The following is a 16,483-nucleotide window of genomic DNA, read 5'->3' on the forward strand; positions in this document are numbered from 1 at the left end:
AAACAAACAAGTCATATGCAGTAGGTAGAAATCTAGAAAGAAAATGTATTTGCCACTAACAGGTAGAGAAGCATGTATATGTATGCATGTAAATTTGGTCAACTCTAGGGCTGTGCGAATCTTGGGTCCCTGATTCGATTTGGCAGAGATTCAGCCCAATTCAGTGGCTAAATCTCCAAATCCAAATCGAATCAGGAGACCCTTTAATCTCTCCAAATCAAATCGGAACCCTAAATCAATTCAGATTCGGAGATTTGGACATAGTACAACTTTAAATATTTTTTCTGCATACATCAAGGTACCAGGCAGCTTGTCAACACTGTGATGGTGGGGTGGATGGAGCGTCCCACAGGAGTGCGGGAGGTCCCCAGGGCATGCAGCAGCAGACCCGGAAATGGACCAGAAGCACTTCCAGTCCACTTCCAGGTCCACTGGGCAGTGTACAGGGGGGCCTACCCATGGCCCCCTGGCTCAGCGACTGGTGCCTCCTGGGCCTGGGAGGGGCACCCGGGGTCCCCCCCCATGGCTGATCGCCAAGCCAGGGGTGCAGGGAGGCCCCCAGCATGCTCAGCAGTGGACCCAGAATTGAATGAAAGTCCACTTCTGGGTTCTCCACCAAAGACACTCCATCTGCCCCACCATCACAGTGGTGCCTGGTACCTCGAGATGTGTAAAAAAGACATTTAAAGCTGTGTCTATGGCCTAATCACTGATTCTCCAAATCACCATCAAATCTTTGGATTCAGCTGAATTGAATCAGGGGCAGCAATCCGAATCAACGAATTGATCACTGTCCCCAATTCAGGCTGAATCTGAATTAAATATATCCCATTTCGCCCACCCCTAGTTAACTCCTCCCTTAGGCCTTCTGTCATGATCTATGGGTAGATCCTGTGTCTGTTTTCAGTGGCTGTGTCTACACAAGACACTGACTGTGCAGTAATCAAAGTTACTGCGCAGTAGCATTGCTGAATGGCTTAGGTGATCCTGACTGTGCAGTAGCTTGTTACTACTGCGCAGTAACATCACATCACACTTCCTGCCATGTAATGCTACTTTGCAGTAGTAATGAGCTACTGCAGTCAGTGGCTTGTGTAGACCTGACCAGTGTGCCTTACACAAATGCAACTGCTGATCATGCAACTGCTGGCCTATGGCCAGACCGGACTGATTGCACCTGATCCCGTCTGATCTCGGAAGCTAAGCAGTCCCGGGCCCAGCTAGTACCTGGATGGGAGACTGCCTGGGAATCCCGGGTGCTGTAGGCCATTATTTTTTTAAGACTGAAAGAAGGCCAATGTGGTGCCGATCTTCAAGAAAGGGAGGAGAGTGGATCCGGCTAACTACAGGCCCATTAGCCTGACTTCTGTCCTGGGGAAGATCTTAGAAAAGTTTATTAAGGAGGCCATCCTTGAGGGACTGGCCCAGGCTAACATCCTAAGGGCTAGCCAGCACGGGTTTGTTGCGGGTAGGTCTTGTTTGACCAATCTCATTTCCTTCTATCACCAGGTGACCTATCACCTGGACAAGGGAGAAGAGATTGATGTCATATATCTTGACTTCAAAAAAGCTTTTGATCTGGTATCCCATGATCACCTCTTGGCCAAACTGGCCAGTTGTGGCCTTGGCTCCACCACGATCTGCTGACTCGGAAACTGGCTCCGTGGTTGGACCCAAAAGGTTGTAATTGATGGAAGTCACTCATTGTGGTGCCCCGTGACCGGTGGGGTCCCTCAAGGCTCTGTCCTTGGACCCATCCTTTTCAACATCTTCATTAATGATGTGGACATTGGAGTCAGGAGTGTACTGGCCAAGTTTGTCGATGACACCAAACTTTGGGGCAAAGCATCCACGCCAGAGGACAGGTGGGTGATCCAGGCTGACCTGGACAAGCTCAGCAAATGGGCAGACGAGAACCTCATGGTGTTTAACACCGAAAAATGCAAGGTTCTCCACCTTGGGAGGAAAAACCTGCAGCTTCCTTATAGGCTCAGCAGTGCTACGTTGGTTAGCACTACAGAAGAAAGAGACTTGGGGGTCATCATTGACCACAAGATGAACATGAGCCTCCAATGCGATGCTGCGGCCAGTAAAGCAACCAAAACGCTGGCTTGCATCCATAGATGCTTCTCGAGCAAATCCCGGGACATCATTCTCCCCTTGTACTCGGCCTTGGTGAGGCCGCAGCTGGAGTACTGCATCTAGTTTTGGGCTCCACAATTCAAAAAGGATGTGGAGAAGCTTGAGAGAGTCCAGAGGAGAGCCACGCACATGATCAGAGGTCAGGAAAACAGATCTTACGATGACAGGCTGAGAGCCATGGGACTCTTTAGCCTGGAAAAGCGCAGACTCAGGGGTGATCTGATGACCACCTATAAGTTTATCAGGGGTGACCACCAGGATCTGGGGGAACGTCTGTTCACCAGAGCGCCCCAAGGGATGACGAGGTCGAACGGTCACAAACTCCTGCAAGACCGTTTCAGGCTGGACATAAGGAAGAATTTCTTTCCTGTCCAAGCCCCCAAGGTCTGGAACAGTCTGCCAGCGGAGGTGGTTCAAGCACCTACATTGAACACCTTCAAGAGTAAATTGGATGCTTATCTTGCTGGGATCCTATGACCCCAGCTGACTTCCTGCCCTTTGGGCAGGGGGCTGGACTCGATGATCTCCCAAGGTCCCTTCCAGCCCTAATGTCTATGAAATCTGTGGAATATTTTGCAGGATTAAGGCATTCCCTTCTCAGTATTCCCTTAGTTAGGATTTCTTTTAAACTCTTAGATTTGTTGAATCTTCTTCTGAAGCATTCTCCCTGAGAATCCAGATACTGAATTACATGGAGGACTGGTTTATGGTGACATGTATATTTGCATGGGTTTGTAAACTACTCCATTACTTTTATTCAGTCTTGGATTTCAATCAAGGCTGAAATGTATTAGTTTGAGAAGGAGCTTCCATACCTTCCACAACGTTAGTCTAAAATATCCTGGTTGTTCAAGGAGATACAATACCTCTTGTGATGAGAAATCAGATTGAATATGCTTAGACACCACAATGATAAAGGCAGGAAAATAGCTAGAACTGATAAATTAGAACTGATTATATAAACAGAAAAAAGGTAACTGTCAGACACCCACATGCACATGCATCCACTTCTGGCAGCTGAATTCCAATACACCTTTAAGGTACTGAACTAATGTGTTTTCTGTACTGTATGTAAGATTTAGTATTTGTCCATGGATATGAAGCAGTATTTGTCTGGCATTCAGGCAGTAAGACTAATGATGAGTGTTGTGATCATTTACTTCACAGAGCAAATAGGAAGGACAGTAGCAGTGGACCATAAGGATATTTGAGCATCACAAATCAGGCATGGACCTGGCTTAACTGCTAAAATGGGCACTCTGTATCTCAAATGTGTGAGCAAATTTTACCAGAAATGTAGCCAAAGAGCCCTTCAAGCTTAGAGTAAATATGGTTGACAAATAGAGTCAGAAATTTCCTTTCCAGCTGTGCCTGCAGTCTCCAAGTCCTTGCCCAGTCTTAAACCAGACTCTTCACATAGGAGCTTGAAACTATTGGTGCATCTGATAATAGCTCTGCATCTCCACAGGGAGGCACCCCATCACTAACAATCTACGCCTGCCCTCCCCAAAAATTGATTTCAGTTTTGGCTTCTTACTCTACCTTGGACCTCTTGGGAACTCTTTTCTGATTCACTATTAGACTGGAGAGAAGCAGGAAAGGAAACAGGAGCCTAGGGTTCTTTGCCTGCTGTTTAGCTAGCTCTTTCAGTCCCTGCAATATTTTTTGTTACAGCCTTCCATTTTCAAGCACTGTAAAAATAATGTTAAAAAACAACAAAAAAATCCAGGGTGGTTTCTTTTCTTACCATTTGTCTAGGTCAGTGGTTTTCTACCTGTGGTCTGTGGACCCACGGGGGTCTGTATCCTATATCTAAGGGGTCCATGAAAGATGATTATGGTCAATTAAAAGTATGTGAATACCCACACTTACAATCCAAAGGGTCTACACCTCCATTCAAAATTTTGAAAGGGGTTCACACCTCGGAATTTCCAAAGAGGCCTGGAAATGAATAAAGATTGAAATCCACTGGCCTAGGTCTAATGATAAAACTTTCCAGGAGAGGGCAGTGTCATATTGCTATTTGTAAACCCAGAAAAAGAAAAAATGTTGATTTGCACAGGTGCAACTATCAGCTAGGTTCAAAACAGGCATGCAGGCCTCTCTTTTTTGATTTGGCAAACCCTTATACAGTACTACAAAATAAAGCAATACTATATGAATGACACAAGGCTGTCTGCATGTGTCTGGAAACAGAGGAACACGGAGCGCTTTCTCTCACTGGTTGCTGCATTTTCTCCTTTGCAGGGATAAGATGCAATAGAAAGAAACTGCCTAACATTTGATTATTGACTAGCCACTGTTACTTTGCTTTCATCTAAGCAAACAGAATCAGATCACCCATCAGCTGGCTCATTAGTTTGTTCCAGTATTGGCCAGCTGATTACCTGGGGAGTGGGCACATGCTGTGATTCAGAAATTAACTACTTATTATTCAGGCAGAAAGCACAACAGCCTTGTATTGACAGTGTCATGCAGGATTGTAACTACCATTTTTACCACTTTTCTTGAAGAAATCAGGGACATGGCTTCTTTTAACCAGGTTTTCCTGCTTTTTAACTTCCATACGCTATTGAGAGAGCCAATAGTCACAGTCCATTGCTGTTCATTTTATGCACTCCGGCCCTGAAACCATCCTTCATATCTGCTCTGTCCTTGGCAGGGCCAGAAAACTTCCAGTGAAACAGTTTTCCATTAGAAAATGCTGTTGTGTCCAAATTAAAGCATTTTTGCAGGCATTTTGTAACCAAAGTTGCAGTTTTCATAACAGAGCAGCTATAGACTTTAGCAGTGAACTGTCTCAAAAGCAAGTGGCAACTGGTAAGTGTGATTAATGTGTGCCTCTGCCGTACTGACAGAATCAGGCCCCTCACAAATGTCAGTTGTGGTAGCTTTAGCTTTAAAACAAAACTGGAGGTAGCACAATTTACCTTAGATTATAGTTTGGTAATTAGAGCTACCCTAAGAACAGAGAGGCTTAAAGTCAGATATCTTCTGACCGAAAGGGGTTCAAACCCATATTTCCCACCTCCCAGGAGGAAAACCTACCTAGCAGGCTAGAAGCGAGACAGGATGGGAGAAGGAAACTCTCTGTGAGTCATGTAGCAACTGGGCCACTGTGCAAAAAGAAGGGAAGATCTAGGGGGAGCAGAAGCAAAGTGAGGGAGGGAGAGTGAGAGAGAACTTACTCTTCTCAAAAAGGAAGTCCCGACTTCTGATGCCTGCTATCAGGTCTGCTTATGCATTTTATATCAAAGGCCCTGGATAAAAATCAAGAAACCATATTGGAAGCAGGGACCAAATTCCATCTTTCAACAGAGAACTCAATGTGGTAAGTAGCAAACCCAAGTTTAATCTTTCACTCATTCCTCAGGGCCCTAGAAACTTTGTGTACCTTAGCATAGTTTCAGCAGAAAGGTATCTGGACCCTGGGTCTACCCCATAGCACTGCCCTGTGGGGTGGGACTTGTGGGTTTGAATCCCCTAAGGCTGAGGACAGCTTTCAATCCAGTTGTCTCCAGTCCATGAGCAAGGGTGTAGATTGCAGCCATGTTGGTTTTTTTCCACGCCCTGCTGCTGGGAGCGGAGTGCCGTGGTGGCAGCAGGCGAGGGCAGGGGAGCTCCCGCCCCACGGCGCAGCTCGTCTTTTCTGTGCGGCACTGCTGGCATTGCCCCCAGGACCCTCATTGGGGTCATGACCCAGGGTTGGAAACTGCTGGACTAAGGACATAGGCAGACAAGGTTCTTTGGGTAAATCTGATAGCTTTTATTAGACCAACTAAATATTTGGACAGTTTTTTTCTTAGCAAGCTTTTAGGTTTAAAAACCTTTCGTCAGGCTGAGGAAGCATCTGCAGTTGGTGTGTGCTCTTCCTGGATGAAATGAGCAAAGCCTCCACTAGGCTACTACACACAAGGTGTGCACCAGTATTACCATCTTTTCTGGCTGTGTTTTAAAAGGAAGGAGTGACCCAAGGATTTAGGACCCTAAATTCTGGAGTGCAGCAGCATGTCAGGCACATTGCTTAGTGTTCTCCTGTTGGCTGGCTCTAGGCAGCACCCCAACTCAGCAAGTACATGTTTTTAACACCTTTCTGAGACTCCTAATTGTCTCCGTCTGCTTCATAAGAAGCCTAAACACCTAACTCTGGGGTTTGCATTCTCTCTCTGGAGAGATTTTGATGCTGGCTTGTGAGTCCCCAGGTTCTTTGCAGGCAATCTAGTCCTTAATGATTGAACAGACATTAAGCAGAGAACTATGACTCAAAGATGACAGAAAGTCTGTTCTGTTTTGTTTGGAAGTTACCCTGTAATGGAAAGATTTTTTTTTTTCTTGATCAGAAGATCAAATCACCTGATCTGCTTAGGCAAGACTGTTTTTGGCAGAGGAACTGAAGTACAGCAACACAATTCATACTGGAGAAACATTTCATCCTTATTGAAACACAGAAGTGGTAGAACAAATGCATGTTCTGCTGTTTCTTGTAGCCAGGTTAAAATTATGAAGGGGAAAATAGAATATTTATTTCCCAAAGGCAGTGCAAACAATAGCATAAGTAAAGAAGCCAGGTTATTATTATGTTTAATTATTATTATTTGACTGTTACTGCATAAAGATGAACACTACAGTCCTTACCCTGGCAAATAGTTATTGAAGTCAGTTTGAATGTCATTGTTGAATAAAGTTTTGTTGCTTAATTTATTACTTGTTTTGTTTTTCAAAGCCTCTTTAAAATCGTGAGTTCTGTGTTCAGATTATGGTTTTTTACTCAAAAATCTTGCAAAGGATTGATCGCTCACCCACTGTTCTTCTGGCCAACATTTGCCTTTATGTCAGTGAGGATGTTTGTTTTGAAAGAAATCTCCAATGCTCCTGAAGCATTTACTGTATTTAAGGACAAGGAATTCCTCTGTTTGATATTTGGAATTTAAACAGCCTGGACACTAATTAAAGATCTTGGTTTCCATGAAAAATAATAGGAATGTTCCTGATGCTGGTTCCTGAACAAGGGCAAAGGAAATACTTTTACTTTTCTCCTGAACTTTTAGGTGACCTCCAGTGGCAGTGAATGAGCAATCACTTCCCCTTTGTTGTTGTGACTGCTGTTTGCCTGAATGTCTGTGAATGATGTTTGTTTTGAAAGAAACTTCTGATGATGATGAAACATTTCCTGGATGTGAAATTTACTGTGGGGGTGGACAGGGGATTCCTCTGTTTGATGTTCTGAACATCTGGACTCAAGAGATCTTGATTTCCGTGGAAAATAGTAAGAATATTCCTTGAGCTGGCTTCTGAACACAGGCAAAGGAAATGCCTTTATTTGGTTATTGTTGTTGTTGTTCAGATGGAAATATTTGTAAAGTGTTTCCATTTTTAGGGATCAGGCTATTTACTACAAATCCTGCTTCTGCCCTGGTCTGGAATGGGGCAAGGAATGTGCAGTCCCGTCCCCTCCCTCCCACCACCACCCGGGCCCTGATTTTGTCTGTAATACACATGCACAGTGAGCTCTGAGCTCACCGCCTGAGCACTGAGCTTTAAGCTCACTAGTTGATTGGGACAGAGTCTGGCCAAAGGCTCTACCTCCACATGGATCAGGAGCCCAGGAAGTAAACACTGCTGCAGTTCCCCGCTCCCCACCCTCTCCCTCTGAATTCAGCAGCAGAGAAGAGGAGGGGATGAGCAGCCAGGGCAGCACTCACTTCCTGGGCTCCAAAGTCACATGAAAGCAGGGGCTCCAGTCAAACACCCCACAAAAAGTAGGAGTGCAATAGTACTACCATACCCCTGCTTCTGCCCCTACTTCTGGCCGTCCCTTTCATGAGAAGGAGGCTTCACCTCTTCATTCTCCATGCTCACACCTGGCTCACCCTTTTGTCTAGATAATAAATTTATGTTAACTGCTTTCAGCTGCCTTTCATAAAGAGTCTGCTCCTGCTGACCTCATCCCTGCATACGGTAGACTGGCCCTGTTTTAAATCTGCCAGTTAACTTACATCCATCACTGAAGAAGTGGATGCGAAAGTGTTTGTATTTCAATGAAATGGGGCTAAAGCAAGAAACAATCATGTGTATTTGTACATGGGCATGTGTACCAACAGAACATCACTATTTCCTTTGCCGTCACTTTAAAAGTAAGAACTTCAGACTCAGATTGTTTAAATCTGCCAGTGGACTATAAACCAATAAGGATTATAAGCCAGTGAGGACTATATAAACATTTGGGGCATGAACATACGCTGTTCTCACAGTATCTGTGGGTATTCAAGTATCTATAGCTGGTTTCTTGTCTGTTACTAGAATTTTCAATGGCTTATGCACACCCCTGGCATTTTGATGTGATTGCATACTCTTTACAATGGCAGGACATAGACAATGCCTCTGCTTTGCTTGTGGCAAATGAAAGGGTATTTCTGGGCATTATGTATGGCAGTTGGTGTGAGGGCCTGTTTCCAAAGGTTTTAAGAATGGGTTTGACCAGGGGTATCAAACTCAGCAGCCTGCATGGGCCAGATGAGTGGTATGGAGCAAATCCATAGACCTGACTGGGCCCACACACTGGCCCTGTGCACATGGGGCCAGGCCACTGCAGGTGCCATATATAGCACATGTCCTGGACTGGTCCCACACACTGCTTGCAGGACACTGATGTGGGGCTGGTATACACGGCATGTGGCACACAGGCTGGTCTGAGCACATCACATACAGCATGCAAACCCATGAGCAGACACCATTGGCTGGATGATAGGGCTCTGCAGGACAGAGATGACACCCCTGCATTAGCCAAATATTTGTCTAGGATGATTTAAGCAAGGAAGATCCAACCTTGAGCAGGGCTAGATGACCCCCAGATGTCCCTTTCTCAACCCTACTTTTCTATGATTCCTGAGTAGTATATAGATATTTTCAGCAAGCCTGATTCACCCGTGGCTAGTATCTCACTAGCAAGAACAATTCAGTAATAATGGAGGTGCAAAACAAAGGAGCAGATGTGTAGCTTAGGAACAAACAACAGCATTGCATTATGAAGTATCATGGCTCTTTTCTGTATTTGCAGTTACTGATGATGAATCCTAAGATTCAGAAAGCAAAAACTGGACTAGCACAGTCAGGGGCTCTAATTTTATCTCCTACTTGCTGAATAACCATGCAAGTATGGTGGCCCTGCTCTTATATCAAGGTGCAGAAGAGACGGTTCCAATTCCAACGCAAACTTCTCTTTTATACATAATGCCAGCAAGACGGGGCCTGCTATTCTTTCCAATGTAATATATTTGTAATTTATGAAGCAGTAGTGTTTGTAGATTTGAAACAAAGCTTGCTGAAATCAACGGAGAATTCTCATTAACTTCAATGGGTTTTAGATCAGGTCCCATGTAAAATGTTCCCCACTCATTCTTCTGTTCCATGAACTTTCCCAAAATTGGAAGCTCAGTTCATGTTTGGCTTTGCTTATAACCTCACATCGCTTTCACTTTCTATCATGCATAAGGAGAAAGTTAATGTAGAGTTCATGCTTAGTGTAGTGCAGCTGATGGAGTAACTGTTTCTTCCCTAGCTCTTGACTTGTGGTAAATACTGGTAAAAGTTAAACAAGAGCTACTAAACCCTGTTTCACTCAGGAGTAAGATGACCTGTTTTAGCTTTCATTTGCCAGCAAGTAAGAGTAGATACATAGACATTTATTTTGGATCAGCTGCTCTGCAGTATGTCCCTCATCTCTTTTAGGACATTGCAATTTAGGTGTTTGCCATATCCTTATTTTCCTTGGGGATTATCATGTTCTAGGTCTCATTATCCAGTCCTAGCTCACATGACTTCAGCAAGGCCACTTGAGTGAGTCAAGGTAGACAGCTGAAAGGTTGCAGCGGCTGGAATGAAGAGCTGGAGCAGACAACAGTAGATCTACAACATAAATTCAGTAACATAACATAATGGTTCTTGTGGAGATGTTAGAAAGGGTCTGGGCATCTTGTGTTATTTTTTAGTTTCCACTTCACCCATGCTCCAACAACTTTGCTCAGAGATGATATTTAAATCAGACAGTCTTGTGTCCTGAAAACCCACAATTAGAGGTGCACCAATATATTAGTTGTGTATTGGATCGGCAGCAATAAAAGGAAAATTAATGTTTTTTGGCTCATTATAGCCCATTTGGCTATAATCTTTTTTGGTCCCTTATGTTTTCCAATAATTAAATTATGCCAGGGCGTGTGAACTCCTGGGTTCCCTCCCATGAGCCAGGGTGACCCCAGATTAATCCCCATCCCCTCACCGGTGGGCTAGTCTGGGCTGAAGGGGAGCAGCTGTTGCAGTGTCCTGGGTGCTGATGTGATACGGCACAGACTGTGGGCTAAGGCCAGTGTGGGCACTGTAAAAGGCGCTGAATGCTGGAGACGTGATGGGAGAGGAGAGAGGTGGGCAGAGCTGAGTTGCCCAGCCTGACCCAGCCCAGCATGACTCAACTCTCAGTACCTGAGGGTCTGTGCCCCAGGGGCTGAGGGCAGAGCCTGGCAGGGGCCAAAGCAGCCAGTCCCCCTTGCTTCATGCAGCAGGGTCCTTACCCAGTGGGAAGGAAGGCTCTGGGAGTGGCAGGTAGCACTTTAAGAAGAGTGACTCCAAGAGCCACTGTACTTAAAGTGCCCAGAGACCACCCAGCCCTGGGCAGCCTCAAGCTCAGGCAGCTGCCTCCAGGCTGCAGTTGAAGGCCAGGGGCTGCGAGTGGCACGGGCCACTTTTGCATGTGCTCTGGGAGGGGGGTCAGCGCTTTAATTGGAGCAGTTCTGTGAGCCGCTCTCATTAAAGTGCTGCCGTGTCTCCTGTATCTGCATCCCCATGCTTAGACATGGCAGTGGGGGTGCTTAAACTAAAGTTTGTTCAGCAAGCTATATTACTAAATGTCAATTATCCAATTGGTATCAGCCGATATGGCTGGTTAATAATCGGCTATTGGTAGCAGCCAAGAAAATTATTATTGGTGCACCCCTACCCACAGTATTTAGCAAAAGCTAAAAGCCATAAATTGAGGCTTGCCCATACCTAATATCACAATGGCGTGTTATTTTACTAAAAATTAAAAAATTGCTGCAGAGGCAGTAAGATCATTAAAATTCTACAAACTAAGATTGTTATCCCTGCATCTTGGTGATTTTATTTGATATGTTGACTTTTGGAAGGGCTTCCCTACCATTTCAGAACAACACTAGAACAGAAGTTATTAGAATGAAGAATTATCACCTATCCTTAATTTTGTAATGATTTTTGCCCTCCAAACAAGACAATTTGGACCAACTAAATAAGCCAACTTTTGACACTGGAAACTTGTAGCTGCAATATGTGGGTATATAAGAAAGAGGATAAAAGTACAAAAAAATTCATTGCATGGAAAAAAGGAAATTTCACTAATGCATATATATGTAGCTGTTCTTAAATTTCATTAAAGTTTCCTTTTAATAATCTGCTCCTCTAATTTGTGAACAAAGATAGAGAAATACAATCTTTATCTTATTTATCATATTTTATAGAAAAATGAAATGCAAACCTTGGCTCCTGTTTTCATGGCATTACATCTTTAGGTGAAAACAGATTTTGAAGTGCATCATCAGTACGTGTTTTTTTGCACTAGCTTTGTTTGATTCCTGAGTAAAGTTGAATCCCAGCTGGCCAATTACAAATATGCAATTACCATATGACAGTGAATCAAACAAAACATCCTGCAGTGTGATGACTGATTTAACAAATAATCAGTCACAAGTGAACTTCTTAAAGCAGGAATTAGTTTATAACTGCTTGTTCAAGAAATTGTTACATTTTCAAAAAGCCTAAGCATTACTGTTTAATGCCAAGACCAAAGATATTAAGAGTTAAATCTTATCATCTAGGCCAGGGCTTGGCAACCTTTTTTGAGCAGCGGACCAAAATAGTGCAACGCAATCCAAGACAGGCTGACACTTCTGATCTGGCTGCTGCTACCTCTCTCTGCTGCCACACATGACCTGCCACAGAAGTCCCCTGCCATGGAAATAGTTTCACAGTTTCTAGGGTCGGAAGGGACCTGACCAGATCATCTAGTCCGACCCCTGCCATAGCAGGAAAGAGTACTGGGGTCAAACGACCCCAGCAAGATATTCATCTAACCTCCTCTTAAACACCCCCAGGGTAGGAGCCTGCACCACTTCTCTTGGAAGCTGGTTCCAGACCCTAGCCGCCCTGACTGTGAAGTAGCGCCTCCTGATATCTAGCCTGAATCTACCTTCTGCCAACTTGTGACCGTTATTCCTGGTCACTCCTGGCAGTGCTCGGGGAAACAGGGACTCCCCCAATGCCTGCTGATCCCCCCTGACTAGTTTATAACAGGCCACAAGATCCCCGCTCAGCCTTCTCTTTTGGAGGCTAAACAGGTTCAGGTCCCATAGCCTCTCCTCATATGGCCTGCCCTGCTGCCCCCTGATCATGTGAGTGGCCCTCGTCTGGACCCTCTCCATGCTGTCGATGTCCCTCTTGAAGTGCGGCGTCCAGAACTGGATGCAGTACTCCAGCTGCGGCCTGACCAGTGCCGCATAGAGGGGGAGGATCACCGCTTTGGACCTGCTCGAGATGCATCTGTGGATGCATGACAAGGTGCAGTTGGCCTTCCTGACTGCCTCCCCATACTGCCGGCCCATGTTCATCTTGGAGTCATTGATGACCCCAAGATTCTTTTCCACCTCCGTGCTGAAAAGAGGGGAGTTCCCTAACCTGTAGGTATGGTGGTGGTTGTTCCTCCCAAGGTGCATCACCTTGCACTTGTCTGTGTTGAAGCCCATCCTATTCTTGTCCGCCCACCCTTGTAACCTGTCTAGATCTGTTTGTAGCCTTTTGCATCCTTCCAGTGTGCCCACGTCCCCCCACATCTTAGTGTCATCAGCAAATTTGAACAGGGTGCTATTTACCCCCTCATCCAAATCACTGATGAAGATGTTGAACAGTGTGGGCCCGAGGACCGAGCCCTGCGGACCCCACTGCCCACATTCTTCCAAGCTGAGAAGGACCCATCCACCACCACCTTCTGGGTGCGGCCCTCCAGCCAGTTGGCAACCCAACTGAGTGTATGGGCATCGACACCACAGCCCCCCAGTTTCTTAATGAGAACGGGGTGAGAGACAGTGCCGGAAGCCTTCCGGAAGTCCAGGAAGACTATATCCACTGCTACCCCTGCATCTAATGATCTGGTGATCTGATCGTAAAAGGCCACCAGGTTGGTCTGACAGGACCTGCCACTGATGAACCCATGTTGGTTGCCCCTAAGCATGCAGTCCCCTGCTGGCCCCTCCTGGATGTGTGCCAGCATAATTTTCTCAAACAGCTTGCCTAGGATCGAGGTAAGACTAACTGGCCTATAGTTTCCCGGGTCCTCCTTCCTGCCTTTTTTGAAGATGGGGACCACGTTGGCCCTCTTCCAGTCCTCCGGTACCTCACCAGAGCACCACGAGCACTCGTAAAGTTGTGCCAGGGGACTTGCAATGACCTCAGCCAGTTCCTTTAGAATTCTAGGGTGGAGATCATCCGGGCCGGCTGACTTGAATACGTCCAACCCCTCCAGAAGCTCCCTAACTAAATCCTCACTAACCCGTGGCCCAGGTGTGCCTCCCCCTGGGGCCCGAGGGGGGCCCAGCAGGGAGGTGGCTGTTCTGTTCCCTACTTAGGAAGACGGAGGCAAAGAAATCATTAAACTTGTTAGCTTTGCCGTCTGGTGTGATGACCAAGTTTCCCATCGTGTCCTGCAAGGGCCCCGCATTACCCAGGACCTTCTTTTTACCCCCTACATATTTAAAAAAGGGCTTCTTATTGTCCTTAATCTGGGAAGCTAGTCCCAGTTCCATCTCTGCCTTGGCCTTCCTAACTACCCCCCTACATCCCCGAGCAACTACAGAATAGTCCTCCCTGGTAATGACCCCTTCTTTCCATTGGGTGTAAGCCTCCTTTTTAGCAAGGAGACATTCCCGGATGCTTTTGGTGAGCCACGGAGGCTTGTGTGCTCTCCTGCTCCCTTTGATCCTCATTGGGATTACCTTTCTTTGGGCTTGGAGTATCGTCTCCTTAAGGAGCGACCACTCTCCTTGGACACCTGGCTCCCCTCCCCTCCGGGACCTCAGTGCTTCTCCAACTATCCTCCTTAGCTCATTGAAGTCTGCCCTCCTAAAATCTAGGGCCGCTGCCTTACTGCATGCCTTTGCCACCTTGCGCTGGATGGTGAATTCCAGCAGATGATGATCGCTGTCGCCCAGGTGGTCGAGCACCTGCAGCCCCCTCACCAGGTCATCACCCATGGCCAGCACCAGGTCCAACAAGGCATCTCCCCTGGTGGGGCTGTGCATCTCCTGGGTTAGATGGAGGTCCTGCACTCTGGCCAAGAACCTACGTGAGCATTCAGACCTGGCTGACTGTTCTTCCCAGCAGATGTCCAGGAAATTCAGGTCCCCCATGACTACCACATCCTTAGCTTTCACTACCTCTGTGAGCTGACCCAAGAATTCCTGGTCAAGCTCTTCTCCCTGGTTGGGAGGTCTGTAGTAGACTCCCACCGTTAAGTCCCTTTCCCCTGAATTATAATTATTATAAGTCCCCTGCGACTGAATTATCCCACCACTGAAATACTGCTGATATCCAGACTTTTGGAGATGGATGAAATTGCTTGGTGGACCAGATCTGGTCCATGGGCTGTAAATTGCCAGTCCCTGACCTTGGCTAAAACTAGCTTTCAGTTGTGTCACTTGACAGTCGTACTGTTAATATTTGGATGTAGAAAGCAAAAACATTTAGGAGTTCTTATCTATAAGCAGGAGCTGATTTATGTTGCAATTGTGCATTTTGGGGGGAAAATCATGAAATTAAGTGATTTTCAAAAACAAGGTGATTTCCTATGAAATGCCATGATATGGCCACTTGCTAGGGAGTTCCCCAGCAAGCGGTCATATCATGGTATTTCACTGCAACAGGACGGCTGCTGCAAGCTGAGGAAAGGATTCCCCATTCAGCAGCAAAAGCCTAGCAGCCCAGGGGAGGGGAGAAGGGGTCACAAAAGGGTCGGGGGAGGAGAGAGCTTGGGGATGGGTAGGAGAGGGGCTGTTTTGTTCTCTAGGTGGGAAAACTGGGGCATGGGGATTTGGACATGACACCAGGTAGGGGAAGGGCTGTTTATTCCTCTGGGCAGGAAAACTGGGGTGCCAGAAGTTAGGGGGTGGGGGGAGAGAACATAACACACATGAGGAGAAACAGACAGCCCCTCCCCTACACAGTACTAGGGCTTTCTGCCTAAGGCAGCCAGCAGGAAGAGTTCCCCAGCAGGTGGCCATATCATGGCATTTCATTGCAAATCACATTGTTCATGAAAATCACTTAATTTCATTATTTTCATGAAAAATGCAAAATACAATTTTAAACCAGGCCTTAGTGATAAATGGGTCCAAGTACAGGTAGAGTTGTATGGCAATAATAAGGAATAAATTAGTGACACTCTGAACCCAATTCATTTTGCCCAGTTAACTTTTTCAGAACCATCATAGGATAAGAAGCATTTCATCTCCCAGGAATTTGGCATAACAGAGCTGTACAGCATCCACCCTTTAACAGGAAAATGTGTGTATGGTTTATTTGATTTATGGTCACTATCTGGCATTTCAGGAGCTCCCTTTCTGAAAATGCACTAATTCAATTTCCAACTTACCTTCAAACCAGTTAAGCAAAATGAAAGCAAAAATTCTGATGAAGTTTCAACGCTTTTCCCACGACACTATTCAGAGGCAAGCAAATAGGTGGAAAGATGATAATGTTTTCAAACCACATGGCTGGGGAGTATAAGCGCCCCTCTCTACCTCCACAAACATGCAACTGGGAAGCTGAATAATCAGTTGCATGTTAACATGCTGCAACTCACACCTGCTCAGTCATATTAGGTGGGGGAATAGGTTATTTGTTTTCTCTATGGCTTTTAGTCTATAGAGAGACCATTTGGTTTCCAATATGTTCAGGTTGGCAATTAGCACTAAATTCACTTGAGAAAGATTCTTCAGTTAAGAGAATGAAAAGATTTTCATTCACTTCAATGGGGACTTGATTTCACCTCAACTCTCGCTAATTATTTAGTCAGAGGAGACAGAGGGTTAGATTATTTTGTGTAAAGCTCTAGGAATGATATTTGGAAATTCCAGAGAAATCCCAGTCACAATTATTTTCTAAACTGCCTTATGAAGGACAGCATATTTAAAAGATTCTTTCAATTTGAAATTTTATTTAGGAAGACTTAAAAGTAGCTTTAATTATTTTTATGAGTATCTTACAATTACTGTCCAATTTTAAAATA

The 16,483-nt window shown here is 45.5% G+C and overlaps 1 non-coding gene across 1 annotated transcript; it reads left to right on the plus strand.

Annotated features, from left to right (window-relative positions):
* Positions 1 to 1,149: 1,149 nt before the first annotated feature.
* Positions 1,150 to 1,268, plus strand: LOC149873205 (5S ribosomal RNA). Its single transcript, XR_016440104.1, has one exon. It is a non-coding gene; the product is annotated as a 5S ribosomal RNA (ribosomal RNA).
* The last annotated feature ends 15,215 nt before the right edge of the window (positions 1,269 to 16,483 follow it).

The sequence above is a fragment of the Crocodylus siamensis genome, chromosome 1, assembly GCF_052110815.1.
Source record: "Crocodylus siamensis isolate JL-2025a chromosome 1, ASM5211081v1, whole genome shotgun sequence".
NCBI classification, from domain to species: Eukaryota; Metazoa; Chordata; order Crocodylia; family Crocodylidae; genus Crocodylus; species Crocodylus siamensis.